At 38.8% G+C, this 25382-nt stretch overlaps 1 protein-coding gene across 2 annotated transcripts in view; it reads right to left on the reverse strand.

Annotated features, from left to right (window-relative positions):
• The window catches only part of MFSD6 (major facilitator superfamily domain containing 6), a 96308-nt gene extending 71394 nt beyond the window's left edge, over window positions 1-24914 (reverse strand). The window contains exon 1 of one of the 2 annotated variants that reach the window (XM_069070201.1): window positions 24463-24914. The gene's annotated coding sequence lies outside the window, so the exon portion shown is untranslated. Of the gene's footprint in view, window positions 1-24458 lie in introns of both variants that reach the window. The other variant, XM_069070202.1, reaches the window with a different exon arrangement.
• Between the last annotated feature and the right edge of the window lie 468 nt (window positions 24915-25382).

Genomic DNA, 25382 nt, shown 5'->3' on the forward strand with positions numbered 1-25382 from the left:
CTTTATTAGGCTTACAGCCAACTGAGGAGTTTTATGTCATATCCAATAAAGAGCATCTATGGGAGAAGAGATGTTTTATTAACCAATTTGAATCATGTTCCTACAATGCAAGAAAACACTGAAGAAATTAAAAATAGTTTCAAAAAAGAAAGTGCTGTAACCATAATTCAGTATTATTTTGACAAGCGATACTTTCCAATGTAAGGTTTATAACTAATTAATCTCCAATCTTTTCACTAATTCTTAGGAAAAATACAAACTTTCTAGGGATTCATCTATAATAAAACACACTAGAGACAATATAAATTTTTTTTTATAATCAGACTTCTGGTTGCCTCTCATTTCTGAAAGTTGTTGTTTTTTATCCTTCGTTCTCAAAGAGGGCCAAAGACATCATGAGGCTGTTATCTTGATTTGCATGAATATATTTTGTAAGATCCTAAAGCTGATATTATAAAGAAGAATTAGGAGAGCTATCCATTCTGTTCCTAGTAAAGAATAAACATCATATGGCCTTCCAACAAATAAACAAAGCAAAAACCACAACGTAATGGACAAGAGAAAGCTGCCCAAGTCATACTATACTCCTGACAAAGAAGTATTTGTAAGAACTGGTTGCATGGTTTATATCACATAACACAACAATAATAACAACCCTATCATTCAGATAGTGCTTTAAAGTCTGCAAAACACTTTACATATATTATCTCATTTGAGTTAGTGCTATTATTATCCCCATTTTACAGATCAGAAAACTGAGGCTGGGAGGTTAAGTGATTGGTCTAGGGTCATTGAACTAGAAAGTTCATGAAGCAGGATCAAACTTAGTCTTTTCTGGTGTGGGTTAGGCCAGGTGGCTCAGCGAGTAAGAGCACCCGCTCCAGTGTCGGGATGACCTGGAGATCAAATCTGGGCTCAGATAATTAGCACCACACCCAGAAATAACTGGCCGCGTAACCTCGAGCAAGTTACTTAACCACAATTGCTTTAAAAAAAAAAAAACTTAGTCTTTTCTGATGCTGTTCAGTACTCCATCCTCTTCACCGCTTAGCTGCCTACAGATACAGGCCCTTTCTGGAGACAAAACATCATAGAGTACTTGCTATCAGGGATATTAAGTCAGTACATCTTGCATTTATAATAGTTCATTTTAAATACCATATGTCAGAAACTACATTTATATTGGGAATCATCTTTTAGAGTCAAGATATTTCATTTTGTTACTGGATTAGAAATATTAAAAAGGTCTTTTGAGAAGCTGAAACAATGGTGCCAGTTACCGCCCAAGCTACCAGCTTTCCTCACTCTTCTTACATGCATGACAGAATGGTCGAACTTGTTTACTATGTTCATGGACTGATTTACAGCACTGAGAGGCTATTAAGAAAGCTGGAAGGGGCCAGGAAGACCTGAGTGCAAACCTGAGCTCAGGCATGTACTAACTCTGTCACCCTAGGTAAGTCACTTAACCTCCTTCAGGTTTAGTTTCCTCAGCTATAAAGTGAGACGTTAGTGTCCATTCCACAGTGTGGAATGTTTTTTTTTTTGTGAGGATTTTTTTTATTGTGAGGATCATATGAAAAAACATGTAAAGTGCTTTGCAAACCTTAAAATGCCATATAAATGCTTGCTATTATTATTAAATTTAGCGAAAAATATAAACAGCTACTGATATTTGTCAGAGACACAAAATACTAAGTAGTCTAACATATTTCATATTCCATCCCCAAATTTAGGCAATAGCCCATAAGGTGCTTTATGTCAGTTAAATTTTTTTTTCTCAAAATCTGCCAGAACCTTGCTGGTTTATCCTAAAAATCTTTCTAAATAGAAGAGAGAGGCAGACACTTTTGTGAGCTCTAGATGGCAGGTATTTTTCTTCATTTCTAATATGAAAGAATAGGCCTTGCACACATTCACACTGACTAGTAGGAGTGCTATATATTTCTATCAGTTTTCCATTCATTTATAAACTATTCTCACAAAAAAATTAAGCTAAAATTTTATACAGAGGATGTTAAAAAACTGTATGTAACATTTCACTTTTACCCCAAAGCAGGCAAGAGGTAATCTGGAAATACCAGAATCTTACTGTTAAACAGATCTCCTGTTGTGAAAACTAATCCTACAGGATTTACTTGAATTTCCGTTCTTAACAACTGCCTTCACCTGTCTCGATGAGGCTTGTGCCAAACGCCCCCAGTTCCATTTTGACCTAAGGAAAGAACAAATGTTCTCTCTTTTGCCTTAAAGATTACCCTCTTTACTGAATTGATTGATGAGCTTCAACCTCTCTGCCCTTGTTTTGTTTTCTTTTTTTTAGATCACAGTCATATGAAACATTATTTTAAAAATCAACATTAGCTACCAATATCTACCTTCACTAATGTAACATTTTTAATATAAAATATGTATATTTATGCTTTTAAAAAAACCTCCCGTCACTTCCCAGTGATCCTCTGTTCCACTGCTTGTGACAAAAAGTATGGTTTAATGAAACAAACCAACAAATTGGCCATCACTGACACAGAATGTCCCGTTCTGCACCAGTAACCCACCTCCTTGGCTAAAAGGAGGAATTCTGTTTCAGCGTCTAGAGTCAAGATTGGTCATGGCAATGATTAGAGTTCTGATGCTTTTCAGTGCTGTCCTGAACTATTTCTCATTTCCATGATGCTACTTGGTCGCCACATAGCCATTATCATCCCCTTGTCAGTTACTTTGCTCAGCTCTACATGCTTGTATCCATTAACTACTGAGGACTCAGCAGAAGGCAAAAGAATAGACACTACCTATCTCATAAGGACCCAGGTCAATGAGCAACTGATGCTCAAACACTAAAAGAAATGTATGCTGTGCCTCTAATTATCAAGTGGAGAACATTTCTTTCAACAGGATGCTGACTTGATCTTTGATAAAAAATCATTTTTCCTGGCCAACTGCCTTTCTATCATATGAATTCATGTGATTCATCACAAAGTTCCTCCTGTCTTAGCAAAAATGGAAGTACAACATAATTTCAAGTGTTCAGAATGAGCAAAATTGAGCTAAAACTGTCCTCAAATACTCAAGAATTGCTCCGTTCAGTTCACTTAGTCATTCTCTCTCCTATTAACAATTAGGACTTGGACTTGACTGGCTATAAAAGACTATTGACTCAATACTTTCAAGTCACATTTAGGTCCCTGTCAAGAAGTCCCAAAACACTTAGGGAAATTAACAAAATTAATCAAAGCTATTGACACAGGCTCAAGAACAGAAATAAATTCATTAAGATTCCTGTCAAATGCCAGACTAACTTAGAAAAGGAAAAATGCCATCGATGAAGAAAATAATCAAGTAATATGAAAAAAACCTTAATGGATAAATTATTTTTTCCAAAAAAAAAACTGATTATTGGTATGAATCTGACTTTAACAATTTCTATTCTGACCAGTTTGTAGATAGCTTTCAAAGCAAATGTCATGGTTTAGACTTAGAGTCATGGACAAAATGTGAATTTTAATCACCTGAAGTACACTGACTTTATTTAGTGCATCATCACTGTTTCACTGGTTTAAAACATCTTTGTAGACTAATAGAAGTTTTTCAAGACTGGAAGAAAGATCCATTTTAGCACCCACCAACAAGAATATAATCTAACATCTGATGTTAATTGCCTAAAGCAGTGGTGTCAAATTCATATAGAAAGGGATCGCTGAGGTAGCATATAGACTTAGAAAACCACAAATTACACTATCTGTGTTGTACTGTATTTTCTTTATTTTGTTGAACATTTCCCTGTTACATTTTAATCTGGTTCAGACCCCACTTCCGAGTTTTGCTGGTCTGGAGTTTCACACATCTGTACTAACACACTGCTTTTCCCAATATTTCTTTACTTCATTAAAACTTTTAAAGTTCTCACCTATATTTTTTATAAAGATATTAATCAACACCTTTCCACTAAGGTTCTTCTTCAATTGTTTCATCTCCATGCCATGATGAAGAATGAAGCAGAAACTTAGGGCTTTGTAAACCTTAACATACTATGTAAATGTAATCTATTGTTACTCTGACCAGCTACTGGATTGTGTGTTTTGGCTCCCAATGAATTTTGGGGGTCCCCAGGAATTCATGCAAACCATCTATCTACTGAAGCATGTAAGCGATGAAATCTCTTTCTGACAAAATTACAAGTTAAAGTAATTATCAATATTATCACAGAGAAAACATAACACAGCAATTCTTTAGAGTTTATATATACTACTAATCCCCACAGTGAGTCGCACAAACAGTAGGTATATTCTGAATTATTAATAGTTGGCAATGAAATGTTTCCTGGAATAATGAATAGTTCTCTGCATTATGTATTTAAATCAAAGGTGCCCCTAATTTTTCTTGTTTTCCCCTCAGAAGAATGTAATAAAAAGCATTTGAAAATAGCTTCAAAAGAAAAATAAACTGTTATAATTGTTTAGTAATCTTTTCCTCAGGCTACACTTGAAAATATAATAATCTTGTGCAAGCCTAATTGCAACATATTTTTTAAAACTATTTTTGATAAGTAGGGCTGAGAAACAACCATCTGGAAAAGAGAGTTTATCAGTACCTACATATCTATGTCACCATGCTTCTGCCCTTGGATAAAAGACTAGGAAAGACTAAGAAAAGTGTTTCCTGAACTCCCTGAAGTGGCTTAAAACAACTGTTTTCAAAATGTGCTCTATGGAACCCTAAGGGTCCCTGAGACCTTTCAGGAACCCACGAGGTCAAAACTATTTTCATCATAACACTAAGGAGGTATTTGCCTAATAAAATCCTTCTATTTCTTTTTTCCCACTTACCTACCTGTGTGAAGCCAGATTTTCTACATATACTTCAACCAAAACAACATATCTCAGTAGACTGAATACAGAAACAGATATGAAAATCCAGCTAGCTGCCTTCTATTAAACCTGACACTAAAGAGATCTGCAAAAATATATAAAACCATATCACTATTCTATCTAAGTTTTTGGTTTTGAAAACTATAGTTATTTTTCATAAAAATATTAAAAAATATGTTGTCTTAAAATGTAATGGATTTTTTGTTTTAAATGAACAGATATTTTAAAAGTGTATCAGTTTTAAATTGTAATATGACAAATATCAATAGATATAACTTGGATAAATAAAAGTTCTTTGGAGTCGTCCGTAATTTTTAAGAGTATAAAGGGCTCCTGAGATGAAAGAGTTTGAGAATCTCTGTTCTAGAAGACCAATAGAAGTCAACAGATTTGACTATGTTACTCTCCAGCTCAAGAAGTTTCAATGACTCCCTATTGCCTCTTGGGTAAAATACAAGCCCTACTTTGAAAAGTATTTAAAGCTCTTCACAATATAGCTCCAGTCTACCTCACACATCACTCTCCTTTATGTACACTTATGTTCTAGTCCAAACTGGTCTACTTCCACATATGCTGTGCCCCCATGGATCTGGAATGCCCTTCCTCCTCACCTCTGCCTCGGAAAATCTCTAGTTTCATTCAAGGCTCAGTACAAATTTAACCTCCTACAGCATGCCTAGCCCACATAATTCCTCCAATTGTTAATTCCTTTCCCTCACTGTAATCACCCCATATTTATCTGGCAGATAATCGAGATCTGTTCTTTTTTCTGTTGTACATGTTGTTCCCATCCAACAGAATGTAAATTTCTTGAAGGTATGGACTAGAGGATGACCCCTGATACAGTGCCTGGCACACACACTAGGCACTTAATAAATTCTTGAATTGTGAATGAACAAACCCTCTAGTTATTTTTTTAACTTATGAGAGCAAAGCATAATTATTGCTAATGCTGCCCTTTCTTATAAAATGCAGACATAAATTAAAACTTCTCCACAAGTCTTTGTAGGTGTTACCTTGAGCTCTTTCCCTGCAGCCTTCTCAGAAATACATCTTCAAGTCCCAATAACAGCCATCCCAGCTGACATTCATAGAGGTCTTGAAGTCTACAAAGTGCTTTGCGCACATTATGTCATTAGATCTTTTTGACAACCCTATGAGATAGGTACTGCAATTATTTATCCCTATTTTATACCTGAAGAAACTGAGGCTTAGAGAAAAACTGCCTTGCTCCAGGTCACATAGCTACTTAAATGAAGAAATGACATCGGAATCCAGGCTGTCCTCACTTAAGATGAACATTCTTTCCTCTAACACCACACCACCTCTCAGGAAGCAACAGAACTTTCCAAAATAAAGCATTCTTCAGGGACACAGATCTTAATGCTGTCGGTTCTAATAGATTTTCTGGCAGTAATGACAGCTTTAGAGGCTGTCAGGCATGGAGCCAATGTAACAGAAAAGAAGGATGAGGCTGGAATTATACCAGACACTCATACTGCAAGAGGGCAGAAGCACATACTGATGAAGGTACAAGTTGTCTCCCACTAGAAGGGCATGTGGAGAATATATCACAGAATCTTCAGTCTTCCTTCTAGGTCATCTTGACATGGCTCCTTCAGGGCTGGTGCTAAGCCAAATTTTCAAGTAGGCCCAGCAAGTTTCCCCATGGGCAAGAATATACCACCACAGGGACTCAGGGTACTTGTACTGCCTACATAATGTTTCTCACTGCAGCAATAAAAGTGCAGATTCACCCCACCCCACTACTACTGGTAGTTCCTGAGACTCTCACTAAAACTCTGCCCACCAATTGGTACATGATGCATGATGACAATAGTTAATCTAATAAGCAAATCCCTGCTAAGGAACTAATAGAATAATATTCCAGGTAACATTTTCATTATATTTCTAGGATCCTTCCAGATTCCATCATAACCTAAGGGCAGGGATTTCTGTCTCTGTGAAAGACCACTATGCAACTTAGCAGACCTTTAGACTCTTTTCATGTCACTCTACTAGGTGCTATGGGCTAAGGACCTAGTGTCTAGGACCATTTTGAATCAAGCCAAGTATTCCTTCAGTGCTCATAATAGGCAAGGCATGGTATGAAATATAAATATATATTACAAAACAGATATGGGAAGGAAGTTTCATAATAGCTGACATTTATAGAGCCCTTTATAGTCTGCAAAGCATTTTACATAAATTATCTCATCAATTCTCACAACAACCCAGAAATCACGAACAACATTATCCCCATTTTATAGAATGTTTCCAATTGTTATAGATGAGAACCCTGAAGTTTCAAATGGTTGAGTGATTTTCCTGGGGTTACACATTTAATGACTGCCAGTAGCAGGATTCAAACCCAGGCCTCTCCTGAATTTAAGTTCAATGCTCTTTCTAGAACACCATGCTGCTTCTGTAAAAAGATCTATTGCAGTTCATTATCTGCAATAACCACTGCAAGTGTCCTCTGCACTGGTGTTCCATTGAGCCCTCTGGAATACTCAAACTATTGTTAACAAATTTTCCTTTACCCTGTCATTACACAGTCTTTTCAATATTCTTCATGTATTGAAAATTTTATGCCTAGCAACTCATTCCCAAACCAGGTGCTTCTTTTCTCATGCCCCATGAAACTCAAGGTCAGGAGGGGAAATAAGTATAATTTTTACTCCCGTCTCCCGCTTCTAGGCTGTCCTTTTGTCATCTTCATTCAGCAATTTCTCTTCTGCAGAGGTTCACTCCGTCCATTTTTATCACCCAACTCTTAGGCAACTGTCATCTACTAACCCTGACAATATTCTCCCCTTCCTTCTCCATGGAGTTCAAAGTTATCCTCTATCTCAAGTCAAGTCATATCAATAAGCATTTAAAAAGTGCCTATTAGCACTGTCTCAAGCATTAGGGATACAAAGCAAAGCAAAAACAAGCTCCATCCTCAATGAGTGCACAATATAATATGGTAGATAGCATGGAAATAACTACATACAAATGAGATACATACAGGATAAACTGTTCCTGTCTTCATACTTGGGGAATTCAATTTGCATGTCAATGTCCCTTCCTACATCCTAGCCTTCTAGTTCATCCACCTCCAATTTTATTTTGGAAAGTTCTATTGTTTACTTAGAGATAGTGTGGTGTAGGGGCAGCTAGGTAGTAGAGTGGATAGAGAAGCAGACCTGGAGTCAGGAAGACATGAGGTTCAAATCCTGCAGTGGACTCTTCCTCATGTGTAAAATAAGCTAGAGAAGGAAACGGCAACCACTCCAGTATCTTTGCCAAGAAAACCCCAAATGGCTTCACAAAAAGTCAAAAAATGGCTGAAACGAATCAACAGCCACAACAACAATAAGACTACCTGGGCAAATCACCTAACCTCTCTGGCCCTCAGTTTCTTCTTCCATAAATTAAGCTTTTTTATTCTATAAAATGAGGAGGTTGGATTTGATGACTTCAAAAGTACCTTCCAGCTTTAAATATAAGATCTTTTCATTGGCTGAAAATCCCTCTTCTTCATTATGTCCCTATTCTGTGACAAAAAGGTGGCCCTTCTCCTTAGCAGCTGACCCTTCTACCCGTGCTCTCGATCTTATTCCCCTCCATCTCTTCTAGGAACTGGTCCCCTCAATGGTTACCTCTCTCCAATCTTCACTCTCTCTTTATTCACTGACTCCTTCCACATTATCTACAGTGTTCACCTTCCTCTCTTCTCATTCCCTTCTTTAAAAGACCATCTTTTTACCCCGCCACCCCCTCAAGCTTTCATTCTGCGTTTCTTTTCCCTTTCATGGATAACATCCCAGAAAGGGCAGTCTATCTCTCTTGCCTACATTTCTTCACTTTCTAATCACTTTAAACTCTCGTAACCTGACTTCTGACCCTACCATTGAACTGAAACATTTCTCTCCAAGGTTATCAATGATCATTTAACTATTAAATCCAATGGCCTGTTCTGAGTCCTTATCCTTCTTTCCTTCTCTGCAGCTTCTGCCATTCTCAACCATCCCTTCTTGCTAAACAATTCTCTCTTCCCTTGGATTCTATGACCCTGAACAAACAACAAAAGGGAAATGACTCTGAATACTTCACATGTTGAGACCACTTACTTTCAGCTCACAAAAGTTACAAACACTTTGTTGAGGGGTTGTACAGCCCATCCTTGTACCGGCACATGGGGATCAGGACAGTTCTAACCACTGCTTCTCAGTTTCCTTTGACAGATCATCATCCCTCTACCCACTAACTGAGAAAATTCCACAAAGCGATGCCCTGGACTTTCTTTTACATTCTCTCCCTTGGTACACTCTCTCATCAGTTTTCACAATCATGTAAGCACTTATCACCTCATGCCATGATTACTGCAAAAGCTGCTGGTGGGTCTGCCTGCCTCAAGTCTCTCCCCCACTCCAATCTGCTCTTCATTCAGCTACTAGAGAGATTTTCCTATAAAGCAGATCTGATTGTGTTGCTCCCCTATTCAATAAACCCTAGTGGTTCCCTATTGCCTCTAGGAACAAATACAAAATGCTCGGTTCAGCATTCAAAATCCATCATAACCTAGCCCTCTACTACCTTTCCAATCTTCTTCCATCTTAATCCCTGGCATGTATGCTTTGATCCAGTGTTACTGACCTCTTGATTGTTTCACAAACAAAACATTCCATCTCTTGGCCCCAGACATTCTCTCTGACTATCCCCCATGCCTGAAATATTCTCCCTCCTCCACTCTGACCTCCCTGGTTTCCTTTAAGTCCCAACCAAAATCCCACCTTCCCCAACCCCTCTTGCTTCTTGTGCCTTCCCACTGTTAATGATTTCCTATCTATCCTACGTTTAACTTTCTTTGTATATATTTGTTTACATGTTGTGTCCCCTATTTAATTGTAAGCTCCTCGAGTCTTTTGCCTTTTTTTGTACATGTTGACAGTGTTTTTTGTACGTATTGACAGTGTCTGGCACACAATAAGTGCTTAACATATATTTATTGATCAATGTTCAATTATCACCTCCAAGCAAATTTATATAGAACTAGCTTTAATCACTCTCCTAACTTCAGTTCCTTGCTATTAATTGTCAGTTAGATACTTCCACTAGGATATCCCAAACTCAAATTTAAAAAAATGTAAAATGGAACTCATATTAAAAAAAATTTCTGCTCCAAACTTTCTCATTTCTGTTGATGGCACCACCATCTTTCCAGTCCCCTCAGTTCAACACTTGGCAGTCTTCTTGAACTCTTCTGTCTCTTTCAATCTCCTTCTTCAATCAGTTGCCAAGTCTTAATGACTCTACCTTCACATTATCCCTTGTATCCATCCCCCATCTCCAATGACAGAGCCTCTAGCCTATGCTTCAGACATTCATCTCCTCTTGTCTGGATGAATGCAACAGCCCCCTAATTGGTCTCCAGTCTCTCCCTTTTGCAGTCTTCCTCCCTACAGATGCCAAACTGATCACTGTAAAACATAGACCTCTGTAAAATACAGGTCACCACTTCCCCATATACACACACTCAAAAATCTTTAATGGTCATGTATTTCCTCTAGAGTAAAATACAAAATCCTTAACCTAGCATTTAAAGCCCTCTACAATCTGGTTCCTACATACCTTTCTAGCCTTATTTCATATTGCTCCCATTTGCACATTCCAAACTGGTCAGCTAGTTATGTGTACGTGACAATCTAACAGCTGCTTTTATGACTTTGTACAAATGGTCTCTTATCCGGGACAATGATCAATTTTGCAGGACAGGTCAACATGCTACTAGAATTAATGGAAAATTCCTTCTCCCTATGCCTAGAATGCACTCATTCCTCAATTCTGCCTTATAGAATTCCTAGCTTCTTTCAAAGTTACACCTCAGGCACCAACTTCAACAGTTAGTCTTTCCTCATCCCACAAATTATTAACATTCTCTCTCTCTCTCTTGAAATCAATTTGTACTATTTTGTGTACAACTTGTTTTTATTTACTTGTACATATGTTATATCCCCTCCTCTATTAAGTTCCTTGAACACAGGGGCTGTTTAATTTTTGAATCTGTATCACCAGTGCTGGGTACTATGTATTTCACATAGTAGGTATTTAGATGTTTGTTCAACTAAAGAGAGCATGTTGTGAAATGCTAATTAAGTATATTTTATTTTAAGTATATTTAATTAAAAATAGTTCTGGTTATACAGTTATAGTGGTCAAAATTTTGTTAGTTTTGAGGCTGTGTAGCTTTTAAAATACTCTTTAAATTATCAACTTTGCAAGACTGAGTACCTGCCCTCAAGTAACTTGTAGTCTATTTAGGAAAATGAAACATAAACAGATGAAACATAAACATAGGAAAATTCAAATAATAGTACCAGATTTAAATACTAACTTAAGACAACAGGGAGAATCTCAGAGAGAGGAGGTACATGATTAATAACCAAATGAATGTGTCAACAGTTCAAAGGGGAGAGAGAGATATGGTTACTTCTTTAAATATGTATTCCTTGAGAGCAGGGGTGATCTCACCTTTTAATTTTTTATTTTCTATTCTTATTTACTATTCTCTTCCTATTTTTTCATAGTACTTAGCACCGTGCTTGGCACATAAGTGGTTTACAAATGTCTTTTCATTCATTCTTTAAGAATCTTAACATTTACAGCAAAGAACATTATACCTTTCAGGGCACAGTCTCTATGTCTTTAATTCACTTCAAGGAATTAGAAAGGCCAACATCTCATATGAACACATCTATTAAAATATTAAAATATACCACATAATTAATGTCTATTTAAATTAACCTTCTCAATAACTCAATGGAACTTGGAGTGCTTAAGCTAAGTGATTGTTTCAGGTATTAGGCAAAGCTCACAGGCTGGAAGAACCCTATGAAGCTGAAGTAACAATCACTGACTCCACCAATTTTCCTAAGTACATGTTCCTTAAATATAACATAATACATATGTACTGATGCCTAATTAGGAAAGTGTAACTAGTTTCATCTATATAGGCATTCTGATCATTTTTCCCAAATCTCTGGCTTTTCAAAAATGGCAGAAGAAACTATGAACAGAATAGAAGAAGTGATCTGAAGGTGTACGTTTATGACACATATAACAGAAATCACTGCTAAGATTGTCAGTTAATTCAAAACTCCATTAAATGAATACAGTAGCTATGTTACCCATATGCTGAAAAGATCTATGCTGTTGGGTGGCTAGGTGGCGCAGTGAACAGAGCACTGGCCCTGGAGTCAGGAGGACCTGAGTTCAAATCTGACCTCAGACCCTAGACACACTTACTAGCCATGTGACTTTGGGCAAGTCACTTAACCCCAACTGCCCTCCAAAAAGCAAAAAAAAAAAAAAAAAAAAGATCTATGCTCAAATGGCCTTCTTTAGTACAAAAAAGTGAAAGACATCTGTTCCTTGGCGCCTTGCTGTATAAAAAAAGGGGGGAGGGGGCACTATAATATAGGAGTAGAAATTTAGAATTCCCAATGCCAAATATCTACTAAAGTGACCACTGTGTGCCCTATACTTTGCTAAACAGTGATTGAGCTACACTGATAAATGCTACAGTTCTCCCATTCTTGAAGAATTTAGAATCTAGTAGGGATGATGAGCCATGTACATAAGAAAATAAAATATAAATTGGAACACAATAAGGGTATGACTAGAGTATAAAGTGCCAGGAAGTCGGATTGTGGAGAAATCACTTTGAGCTAAAATTATCAAGAAAAGACTTCATCAAAGAGATAGTCTGAGTTTGTGCCTAAGCAGCTCCAGAATTGTTGGGGGTGGAACAAGGTGGAACAAGAGAGAGGAGAGGAGGCATCTTTCACTCATAAGGAACAATGTGAGTAGTAAAAAAAAAAAAAAAAAGAGTGCATAGGGTATGTTCAGGGGATAAAAACTGGCTGAAATCCAAATGTGGGGAAAAGCAGTGAGAGAGAAAGCTAGAAAAGAAGACCAGAGCTGGATTGGAACCTTGAATAAGGGCTGATAAATATGGACTTTGACAAATATTGATGAGAAATCAGAGGTTTTGAACGGAGGATGGTGAGATCAGACCTATCTCTAGATTAGGAAGTCCTATAAGGAATGAAGGGAACCTAGAAGATATAAAGACCATTATCATAGGCTATTGCATTAAATGTAGACAAGGTAAAAAAGGATATGAATTAAGAAGGGAGGAATGGGAAGAAGGGGATCAATTCAAGAGATATTATATAGAACTGATAGCGAATAACTAGATGTTTGGAATGCAGAAGGAGTTAGATACTTCAAGCCTTCAAGATTACAAACACCAGGAATGGTTTTGCCATGACAAAGAAAGTGAAGTAGGAAGGGCAGATTTAAGGAGAAAAGACAGGTTTGGTTTTAAACTTCTTGAAATTAAAGCATCAGATGAATATACAGCTAGATGATGTCCAAGAGACAGTTGGAAATGAGTCTGGTGACTAGAAGAGAAGTCAGGAACAGTGATATAGCCTTCAGATTCAATGATAATGATAACTGAAGCCATGTTACTGAATAAGACAGGGTATTTAGAAAAAAAAAACAGCCTTGGAAAATTACTGTATTAAGAAGACAGTAAGGAGGCGGGGAAAGCTAGCAAAGGAGATAGAAAGGAAGTTAGAGAGGTAAGAGAAGCACAAGAATATAGGTCCTGGAAACCAAGGGAGGATAGGACATCAAGGAGAATAGATAATCCAGAGTCAAAAGGTGGTTCATTAATGATCTGTAACAATAATATAACAGTGGATTGGGTAATCAGGAGTTCATGGGTTTACTGTTGTTCATTAATTTCAGTTGTGTCTGACTCTTCATGACTCCATTTGGAGTTCTCTTGGCAAAGATACTGGAGTGGTTTGCTACTTCTTTCTCCAGCTCATTTTACAGATGAGGAAACTGAGGCAAACAAGGTTAAATGACTTGCTCAGAGTCACACAGCTACAAAGTGTCCAAGGCCACATTTGAACTCAGGTCTTCCTGATTCTAGACTGGGTCCTCTATCCACTGTGCCACCTTCCTGCCCAACAGTTCATGGGTGACTAAGTGCAATTTCAGTTAGACAGAAACTAAATTTCCAAAGGACAGAGAAAATAAAATATGGAATTTTCTTAGGAATATATCTATTTATTAACTATTAAGAGTTTAAGAAGTACACAGTATTTAGCTAGGTAGCCACTAAAGGGTGTGCAAAAGAAAAATTAGATGACAAGATAATATACATAAAGATATATCTGTACATATATATATGTATGTATTTGTGAAACAAGTAACTGAAAAGTCCTATAGAATTAAGTGCTAATAGGAGCAGTACAGATGAGGAGAGTTATAGGAATTCAGTGAAGAAGGTGATGATTAGGAGCTAGAGGAGTCAGGGTTCTAAAAGAAGGGTAGGACATGCATAGCTGAAGAGGAAGAGAATGTTTCCAGAGGAGGCAGAGAGCAAAAGAAATCCGTGAACACTAACAGTTCAGAATAATATGATGGGTTCAGGGGCCAGAAAGGAAGAGAGTTTTGCTGAAATGAAGGTTTCAGACTGGGGAGCTAGACATAAAATTTTTAAGTCCGTGGTATGGACTGAAAAACAATAAAACAAGGCAAAATGTGTTAATGGTGACACTAAATGTCACTATACCAAGAATTTAATTTCTGATATTTCGGTTTTTCCTACATGACTGGAAGACATTAATTATGTTAATATTCATGTAAAGGTATCATTTTAGAATAAATTATACCCAAAGTAGCCTTGTACACTGACTCAGAAATACCCAGCATTCCAAAACACATCTTTAATGTGCCCTTCCCATACCTGGGAAGGTCATTTTCTCTTCTGAATTCCTCAGCATGTGTTTATACTTTTATCTATCTTTTCACAAGAGTGTCATTGTCTCTCAAACTAGATCTCAAGCTCCTTGAGAGCAGGAATGATGTCTGATCTCAAAACACTAACATAGCAAATGCACACAGCAGTCAAGTGTTCCTCAAATTTTATTTTGCAAATGGCACAGTGTAATTCTTTGCCACAAGCATATGGACAACCTATAGGTCAGAAGAATCAGACATACCCATGTATTTGCAAGTCTAAGTTCCATACGATTCCTGGAATATCTTTTGAGGTACACTGAAGTAAATAAACAGTCTCTCAATAAATATTTGTTAACAACTTTGAACAACCTAAGAACTTTAATCAAAGCAATGACCAATCATGATTTCAGAGGAAAAATGGACAAGTATGGGCATGGACTGAAAGGCGATGGCCTCAAGATGGATAACAGACATATATTTTGGATATGGCTAATGTGGGGATTTATTTTGCTTGACTGCGCATATTTGTTACAAGGGTTTTCTTTTCTTGTTTTATTGAGGAGGTGGGAGGGAAAGAAAATGAATCTTTATTAATTAAAAATAATTTCAATTTTAAAAAGTTTGTTAATGATATATATTCTGATACCAGTGAGCATTAGTAGCTTAAAAGTGGACAGTACAATGCATTTGGTATTTTATTAAATGTGTTATTTCAAAGGAGATAAGTCTCATCTAAGCTAAAATATTTCTTTCATGTGGTAGGCCTATGCATCCCTGATTATTTGTGATGCTAGTTTAAAGCATTGTATCAAAATCAGTAATACTAGGAATCTTTAATGATTCTGAACTTTGGAAATGCTCTGATATAGTTTAAAACTCAAACTATTCTCTTTTATGGTAGGACATCAAAGGATCTACTCAAAGTTGTCTTTCAGATATTCATCTTATTGATGGATGTTCAAGAACTTATGAGCCTAATAAAACCCACTTATCTCCTGACAGAGCATAGTCAGCTGAAAGTCCTTAATGATAATTAAGTAGATCTAAGGCAGAAACAGCTAATTATTTTAAATAGTTACAGGAGTGCTATAGGTCATCCAGAATCTATAGTGCAAAAGTTATATAGGTAAAACAATAATTCTAAATGATTACATATTACAATACTAAAGGGACAGAAACTATAGGAGAAGAATTTGTTTTCTTTCTACTAAAGGTTGGGGTAGAAACAGGAGCTGCCGAAGAAAGAGATGCCTTCAAACCTACCTATGTCTACAGAAACAAAAAAAGTCACCTGATTTCAACCACTCTTGGCTCTGAATAAACACAGTATAAATATCAAAGACAATTTTATAACTAGGACCTTTTATCCACACTGTAGAGCTAAATTCTGACTTGTCAGTGTTAGGATTCTGCCTCTGACAGAAGCCAGGTAGCTAGTGAACATCAAATAATCAAATTCTTACTACAACAACCTGGAATATGAAGTTTTTATTTCTATCTTCTATCTTCTCCAGTAAGAGGAATAGATTTTTAAGGAACTCAGACCTATTTATCTCATACTATACAACTAACCAGAACAATGAAATTCAAATAAATGCATGTATTTATAGGTAATTTCCATTTAAAAATGGTAAATTAGTTGTTAGAACTGGTGTAAACCATGTTGCCACTATTTATAACATTGTGTATGGAGGAAAATACATTTCAAGTTTCGACATGATGACTTGGAAGAGGGAAAAAGGCTTTCACCATACTCCAATCCTCTATCCAATCCACAGTCATCTGAAGGACAGGACCTGGACCCAGCAGGTAGTAGAGTACCTACTGCTACTCAATAATGCCCTTGTTGACTATGTCAATTGGTCAAAATTTCAGAAACTGCTACTAGTTGGGGAGAAAGCAAAATGTAAAGAAAGGAAAATCCTAACCAAAATTCTAGGGTTTGATTTTTCAAATCTAATTCTTTTTGAGTGCTCCTAAATCAGAATCTATCATTAAAATATATTTTTTCTATCGACACATCTGGCTACCTTTAATGTGTTTCTATTAATTTGTTGGATATAAACTATTCTCCTCATTGGATACAAACTATTCCCTTGAAAACATTATATTCTCAAACAGTAATGTGTATATTATATGTGTAATGCATTACACTCTGAAGTTAAATTTATTTTTTATTCAGTTAGACAGGAATGATAATGAACTTACTAAAGCAGCACCACATGCTATCTACTTTGATAATACAGCTGTTTCTTCAGGTTAAAAACTTAAAGTTATAATTTGTATCCCACTAGTAGAAAAATAGTATTATCATGGAAGGGTCATTTAAAAATATATGCTATAAAAGTTGGGGCTTTTTTTTCCTGTTTAAAATATAATCATATGGCCTTCAATGAGACTTGTCAACTGACTGGGAATGGGAATGCAAAAGAAGGGGAGATGAACTTCACATTGGTATGTTTATTATTTAAACATACATTTACAGAAAATGCCTTTTAAATATGGCAGTCAACACACATGAAACCATTCACCTTTTGGACTCATATCATTGAGCTGCTGAATGCCAACAGAAGAAGAAGGGACACCATCAAGACAACTGGGTCCTCTACAAATTCATGTTATCCAAACTCAGATGGACACACAGCTGGATGCACTACATAATGTTTTCCTTTCTTGATTCTTCCTTGACTCTATCCCACTGTCCTCATCTGCTGATCCAAACCTTTTAGGATCTTCTTGTTTACAGCCTTGCCACTCCCCAACTTACCCTCAACAAATGCTTTATCTCCAACTTTAAAGAGAAAATAGAGGCCATACAGCACGAGCTACACTATAGCTCCCTTTCATGGTCTATGTATACCCTATCTCTCTTCCTTAACTCTCTTCTCTGAAGAGGAAGGATTCTTTCTACTTTCTAAGGTCAATTTTTCTAACTTGTCTTCTTTACTCTCTCTTTTCCCCTAACTCTCCCTACCTCCTGCCTACCCTATTATAATAGAGGGCATCAGCATCCTCCCAGTCTATCACTCACAATCTAGGAGTAATCCTGGATTCCTCATTATCTCTTACCCGACCCTACCCCATCTAATCTTTTGCCAAGGTCTGTCAATTTCACTTCTGCAACATCTCTTGGAAGCTCTTCTCTCTTCTGACACTACTACCACTCTAGGGCTAGCCCCCATCACACTTCAAATCTGGATTATGGCAATAGCCTGCTAGTGGAGCTGCCTGTCTCAAGTTTCTTCCCACTCCAATCAAGCCACCATTCAAGTATCAAAGTGATTTTCCTAAGGTGAAGGTCCACCCCTCCACTTAATAAACTCCAATAGCTCCCAATTGCCTCCAAGATCAAATAAAAAATGCTGTTTGGCATTTAAAGTCCCTCATAACCTAGCCATCTCCATCCTTTCCAGTCTTCTCACACCTTACCCCTTCAACTCATGCTCTTTGATCCAGAGATACTGGCTTCCTGCTATTCCTCAATCAAGATACTCCACGCCTCAGCTATGAACTTTCTCTCTGGCTATCCTTCAAACCTGGAATGCTTTCCCTCCTCTACTCTGACTCTGACCTTCATGGCTTCAAGCCCAACTAAAATCCCACCTTCTACAGGAAGCCTTTCCTAGGCCTTATTAATTCTAATACCTTCCCTATGTTAATTATTTCCTATTTTTCCTGTATATTGCTTTGTATACATTTATTTGCATTCTCCCTTCTATTAGATTATAAATTCCTTGAGGGCAGGGACTGTCTTTTGTATCTTTTTGTATCCCCCTTGGCTTAATCCAATGCCTGACACACAGAAATTGCTTAACAAATGTTTATGGATTTCGTGACCTCTTCATTGTAAAATGCAATGGTGTTTTCCCACTCCTAATTCTTCAGGACAAAGTTTCGGCTTTTGATAGTAATGACCAACTCCTCTTTCAGAATACTTCCTCTTCCCTTGACTTCAGGATCATGACTTCTGATTTCTCTTCTCTTACAAAATCCCCTACAACATCCTCTAAAGTATATGAGGTCGGAGACTTTAGAGCTGAAAGGGATTTTGGAGACCATTTTTACAAAGGAGGAAAATTGAAGACAAGAATAGTGATATTCCTAATATCACAAGTCTGGGACAGGATGTGGAGCTACTTCATAGAATATATGATCTTTGAGGTCAGGGACTTTCATTTTTGTTGTTGAACAGATTTGCAAGAATTATTTAACTACTACACAGAGTAAAAAACTAAACAGACGTAATTTCAAGACTGGTTTCATTTTGTTTTTGCTTGTTTAAAACACTAAATTTGTTTTTTATAAATTGTTTCAGTTCTTTTTTTTTTTTTTTAGCAATTGGGGTTAAGTAACTTGCTCAAGGTTACATGGCCAGGTGTTTCTGGGTGGGTGCTAAGTGTCTGAGCCTGGGATTCGATCCCCAGGTCATCCTGACACTGGAGCCAGTGCTCTTACTCACTGTGCTACCTGGCCGCCCCAGTTGTTTCAGTTCTACATCAGAGATTTCCCTATTCTTATATTCTCAGACCAATCATAGTTCTTTGAGTCTCTAATGAAACACAGTGTTTTCTCTGTCTGGGGCCTAGATCCACCACCTCTTGGTGTCAGAATCTAACAAATCTCCTCAAAACTTCCCAGACTTCCATAAAGTAGTCATCTTGGTAGGGTAGTATATAGAGTACTGGGCCTGGAGTCAGGTAGACCTGAATTCAAATCCATCCTCAGACACTTAATAGCTTACAAGTGGTCCTAGGCAAGTCACTTAGCCTCTGTCTGCCTCAGTTTCCTCAACTGTAAAAATGGGAATACTAATAGCACCTACCTTCCAGGGTTGTTATAAGGATCAAATGAGAGAATATTTGTAAAAAAAAAAAAAAAAAGCATTTAGCATAGTGCTTGACACATAGTAGGTGCTTTACAAATTCTTATTCCCTTTCCTCCCCTACTTAGATTCAGCCTCCAAAATTTTTTTTCATTTAGTTTCCTTCTTCCTACCTCCTGGCCTATGAAAAGCATCTTCTCTTTAGTCCTGCTGGATTGAAAATACTTTGTTTAATGCATAATCCAAAGACCATGTATGCTATGGGTAATGGCAAATTAATTTTTCCAGGAGAATCTTAAGTTTTCTATGACTCAATTGGCCAAAAATAGAACTCTGTGTTGATTTCTCAGAGCTTACTGGGCAGTTACCTAGCAACAGGGCTTCCTGAATCCTACTTTCATAACCTGAAATACAATTAGAACCTTTACATGAATGACATGCTAGATGGCAGATTAAAGTTTTCTTAAAGTCTCTTCCTTAAATTAAATATTACTTTCAAAATATCCTGCCACAGCTGAATTTGAATAATTCTTAAAAGAATCCTATGTAGATGAGCATGTGGGGAGACACACGATCCCTCCTTCCTCCCCTCCCCCCAACTTCTGCAAAAGCTGATTTACCTCAAGGTAAGGTCAAACGGAAATACTATGATTTGTCTTTTAAACTTGTCTTCTCTTAATATATTTTACATAATAAATCACACAACTGTGGATAACATGCACCAGGTAAACATCACTGCTTGCTCTTTCTCTGTTATGTCACTAAAACAAACTAGCAACTGAAATAAAAAAGATTCCAATTTTTAAAGCAATATGGTACCTTTCTCCCCTTTACTGGGGGTGGCTTCACCCTCTAAGACAACTACAAAGGACAAAATCATCAAGTGACATCACTCCACCCAAAGGAATTCTTTCTGGGCTGATATATATATATATATATATATATATATATATATATATACTGCTCTGACCTTTATATATCAAACACCACAAAAGCATCCTGGGTGAAAACAGGGGAGTCAGACCGCTAAAACACAAGCTGCAAGTAACTGCCAAAAAGGTAAAAACCAGGTGTTTAAGAACAGTGGCTGACATTTATACAGTGCTTTTAGAATTTGCAAAAGAACTTTATATAAAGTATCTCATTTGGTTCTCCCCAAAACTCTGCTGGATAGGAACTATAAGTATTATTGTCCTCCTTTCACTGATGAGGAAGCTGAGCCTCAAAGAGACTAAGTGACTTGCCCAGGGCCACACAGTGCCTGGGAAGGATTTGAACTCAAATATTATTAACTTGACGTCCAACATTCTACCCATTATGTCACACACTGCCTCCTAAGAATGTAAAATATTATCCCCCCTTAATATCTGCAATTCCTAGAACCTGTTCTAATCTCTTTGGTTCCTGCCCCACCTAGATTTACTATTTGCCACCCTAATGATATTCTGGATTGTTCAAGTACCATAAATCCTTGAATACTCATGACCATCAAGGAAAAAGATAAATGAAAAACACTGAGTTTAATATAAAGTGAATTCATAGAAATACATCAAACTATTTATACATACTTAACATCAAACTAAATTTATTATAAAGCTTATATGCTTTTACACTTTTTAGGCTCTGAATAAATGTTGATAGCAACTTCACCGTATCTTGGTTCTTCCATCAGAAAAAGAGGAAAAAAAGTAAAACTTGAATCAGCCCCACTAGCAGTTTCAGTATGCCATGCAATTAGAAATTAGTACAGAAATGCATAAATATGTTATATGTAGTATACATTTAGTAATAAGAACTGTAATCTGTCTTGAATGTATGTAATTTCATCTGTTCAGGGAACTCCCACTAGAGAAATTCCTTCCACTGATACAGATCAACTACTCCATGGTAACTTATAGTCTAAAGGTTAGCTGAGGGGGAATAAGAGGTTAAGTGATTTGCTCTTGGACATTCTGCTAGAAGGAATGAGAGGAGAAATTGAACACAGGGCTTCCTGACTCCATGGTCTGGCCTCAAGTCATGACACCATACTGCCTCTGATGTGATGTATAAACATATGTAAAGGTTATGTAAAAACAAAACTATGCATAGGTTTCCTCTGAGTTTTACTGTACCAGAACAAGCAGTGGGACCAAACAGACAACTATGAAGGAGGTATGAGTAAATGAAGAGAACACATAGATAACATTAATTAACACATGCACACTGAATTTAAGGTCTGTTAGTGGAAAGAGACAGGGGGGAGACTTTAAAGTACAGGGAAGGAGAATGGAAGTTCCTGAACAGCAAGGAAACTGGATGATCAACCTCTTAATAAATAAGCCTATGTCCTGTTGGTGTTTGTCTTTGAATTCACCTTCTTGTCTTAGTTTTTGTGTAGTAAATACCTCAGCTTACACACAGGAACTGTTTGAAAAAAATAATTGTTGAAAATATATTCAATGGTCTAACTATGCCATAGAAATATGAACTTTCCCCCTCCCATTCTCCCAAAGCTTCCTACATCTCATTCATTAGTGATGCTCCTCCTCTTCCTTATGTTCTTTTAATATCTACTGATTAAACACAAGCCACTTTCGGACTTAAAATGTCCTGATCTCAACTAGTGACCAGCATGCTAAGCTCACAGATATCAAGGCCACTCTACATAAAGATAAGATTGATGAGGCGTATATTTATATGTAGCTGGCTAGGCATCATCCTCCCTTGGCATATAAATGTGCTATAAGAACAGATTGCCCTCACACTATAAGAATAGACAAGCTTATCATGTAAATATTTATCCTCTATCTAGTTGGTCAGTTTATTATCCAATTGTACGTATATCCTCTTTATGTTCATTTGAAACACTGCTGTCAGATTTCCACAGTAGAATACTATAGAGTTGGAGCTTAGAGGGCTCTCTGAGGTCATCTTGTCAGAGGCATCATAGAGAACCCCGAATCTGTCAACAAAAGGCCTGGGTTCCAACGTCCACCCTACAAGTTACTACCTGGGCCGCCAAGGGCAAGTCACAGAATCTCTCTCTAGGTCTCAAATTCTTCATCTTCAAAATAGTCAAATGGTTACATATCTTCCAGATGGCCCATTCTAAGTCTTCAAAGACTACAATTAAATGAATCCCCTTCAATTTGAGGAAACGGGGGGTCAGAGGTAGTAAAGTGACTAGCCTAAGGCCACACAGGCTAATTACCATCAGAAACTAAAGGGGAGAACCCAGTCCTGTTCATTATTCCAGGTCTAGTATTCATTTCTACAGCAACAGACTAAAGAAAAAAACCACATCTACCCAAATTGTTCTGCCTATCACCTATCATAAATGGTATCTTTAAGAAAAAGATGCTTGATAATTTTTTGATAACTTAAGAAAAAGAACAGTAGGATGTCAGGAAGGTAGTAAAAGCAAATAAAGATTTCTTCCATGTTCTGAATTTAAGGGTAAATTGTTCATCTTCGTTCCAGAGAGTAGACCTGGTGGGAGGAGGTAGGCCAAATTAATCTGTAGAGCTTAGACACCCTCCCCTCTACCCCCCCCCCCACCCTCCACCAGCTACTTGCTATACATTATTCCCTTTTCTATACTCTATGGTTCACCTAAGCTGACCTTCTTACTGCTCTTCACAGAGTACACTCCATCTCGGTTACCTTTGCACTGAGGTGCAAATATACTCAAAGAGTAAAATATACTCCCTTCCTCCTTTCCAACTTGAAGAATCCCTTACTTCCTTCAAGGTCCAGCTCAAATTCCACATTCTACATGGAGACTTCGACTCCCTCCCAAAACTACCTTGGAATTTATTTTGTATTTGTTCTGTGCCTAGATGACTGTACATATTTGAGCTATGTTATCTCCCTTATCCTCCCCTACTTGGACAGCACAAGCTTTAATATTTTTTTCTCTGTTCCCCAGTACAGAGAAATCATTTAATAAATGCTTATTGATTGATTAGTTAATTTCGGTTGCTTTCTACTGCACAGAAGCTACGAGGGATTTCCATCTACCTCTGAGCACTGTTTTGTATAGCCAGGTTGGCCCAGGTTTTCAAGTCTGCTGCCTGCACTGAATATGGAAAGTTCCTCTTGGAGAATGTCGGGAATAATTCTTTTCGTGCGGTTATGGGTTATGGGGCTAGTGAAAAATGAGATGTCAATTTCCCCCTCCTACAATGGAAGTGGGCATATCTTAGTCATTGTGCCTGTCTGGTGGGAAGATGGAAAGAGGTTCCTGTATGTCTCCTACTGAGAACGTCTGTACCTCACTCTCCTGCTGCACTATACTTGTTATCAGGAGTGAGGGTGGGACCTTCTGAAAAGAGGAGGCTAAGGACATTCGTCTCTCTCCTCCCCAGAAACAGCAGCCGCCTAAACAGCAAGAGAAACAACAGTAGACTGACTCCGCAGCCCCTTTGTTTTCTCAAAGCTCAGGTTACGTTTGCGGAAGTCCTGCCCTGCGCCTCTCTGGGTAGGGTTGGCAGCCTTGCCAAGGCACACAAAAACAAACAACAAACCCACCTCCAAAGAACCATGGAATAGGGGGAAGGGGGAAGCGAGCAAGCAAGAGAGACTGCGAGGGCGAGGGTGACGGAGACAGTAGACGCGCACACGACATGCAAGAGAATTACTAACCTCCCTAGAGGGCCCCCGGCAAACCATCCCTCCTTCCCCAAAGATACTAGCAACAGTCCCCCCCCCCCACTCCCACCCCTCCCCGTCCCACCCTCACTCCCCTGGGAACGAGTCTGGGGGCCGGCCGATTCGCTCTGGGAGGGAGGTGGTGAGTGGGAGTGTTGGGCACCCCGGGCGCCCCTGGCTCCTAACGCTGGGCAGGCGGGCGTAGTTGGGGGCTAGAGGATGGGCCGGGCATGGCAATCTAGAGCACCGACGTGCAACTGCAGTGTGAGCTCCCATCAGTCTCCCTGGACTGACTGGCTGCCGCCCCGGAGCCTGGGCAAACTCACCTACCTGGCTGGAAGCGGCGGCTCTCAGCTCCGGGAGGCGCTCGGAGCTCCTTCCCCAGGGCGGCGGCCGCTGTCGGCAGGTGCGGAGCCGCTGCAGGAAGCCGGGAGGGGCGGACGAGCGGCGGGGGCCGTCGGGGCAACTAGCACCATTTCTGGGTCCCAGCCTCTCTGCCGTCTCTTCCTGGGGGAGGGGAGGAGGTGGCAGCGGGAGGCAGGGATGCTGGCAGGCGGGGGTGGGAACTCCGAGAGGCGGTGGAGGCAGCGAGCGAGCGGCGAGCCCCGGCCGCGACCTCCCCCTTTCTTCTCCTCCTTTTCCTCCTCCTCCCCGAGCGGGCAGGCAGCCGCACGCTACCGGCTGGACCCGTTTCAGAGCTCAGCGAGGAGGACCCGGCGCCAGGTGCAACGCTCCGCCTCCCGCGGCTGCTGCTGCGCGGCTGGGGCGGATGCTGCCTCCCGCCCTCCTTCCTCGCACTAGCCCCTCGGGAAGCCTTGCGAGCTGTCAGGCTCCCGGGGAGGCGGCCAGGGCACGGGCGGGGTTATTTTCCATCTTCCGCGCATGGCCCAGCGCTGAGTGTTCCCTAATGAAGGAGCTGCCCCTGCCTTCCCTCTGGGAGGACCTGGCAGGCCAGAGTTACCGTGGGAGGATGGAAATAATGTTGACTGCATTTAGGGAATGGAAAGGGAGTGGAGGGATGGGGGGATAGAGAAGGAAAGTGTCCTACTCTTCACACAACTTTAGCGCCGCAACCCCCTCGTTTTACAAATGAAGAAACTGAGGCCCAGAGGTGGGAAGGGCCTTACCCAAGGTTACACAGCTTTCTGTAAGTAGCAGGTCTTCTGACTTCAAATCAATCATCAATCTGTAAACATTTATTAAACACTTACCGTGTGCCCAGCCCAGCACTGTGCTGAGAGCCTGGGATA

This window comes from Petaurus breviceps, unplaced genomic scaffold, assembly GCF_028583685.1.
Source record: "Petaurus breviceps papuanus isolate PSGF00001 unplaced genomic scaffold, PetGlider_PUasm1.0 90804, whole genome shotgun sequence".
Lineage (NCBI taxonomy): Eukaryota > Metazoa > Chordata > Mammalia > Diprotodontia > Petauridae > Petaurus > Petaurus breviceps.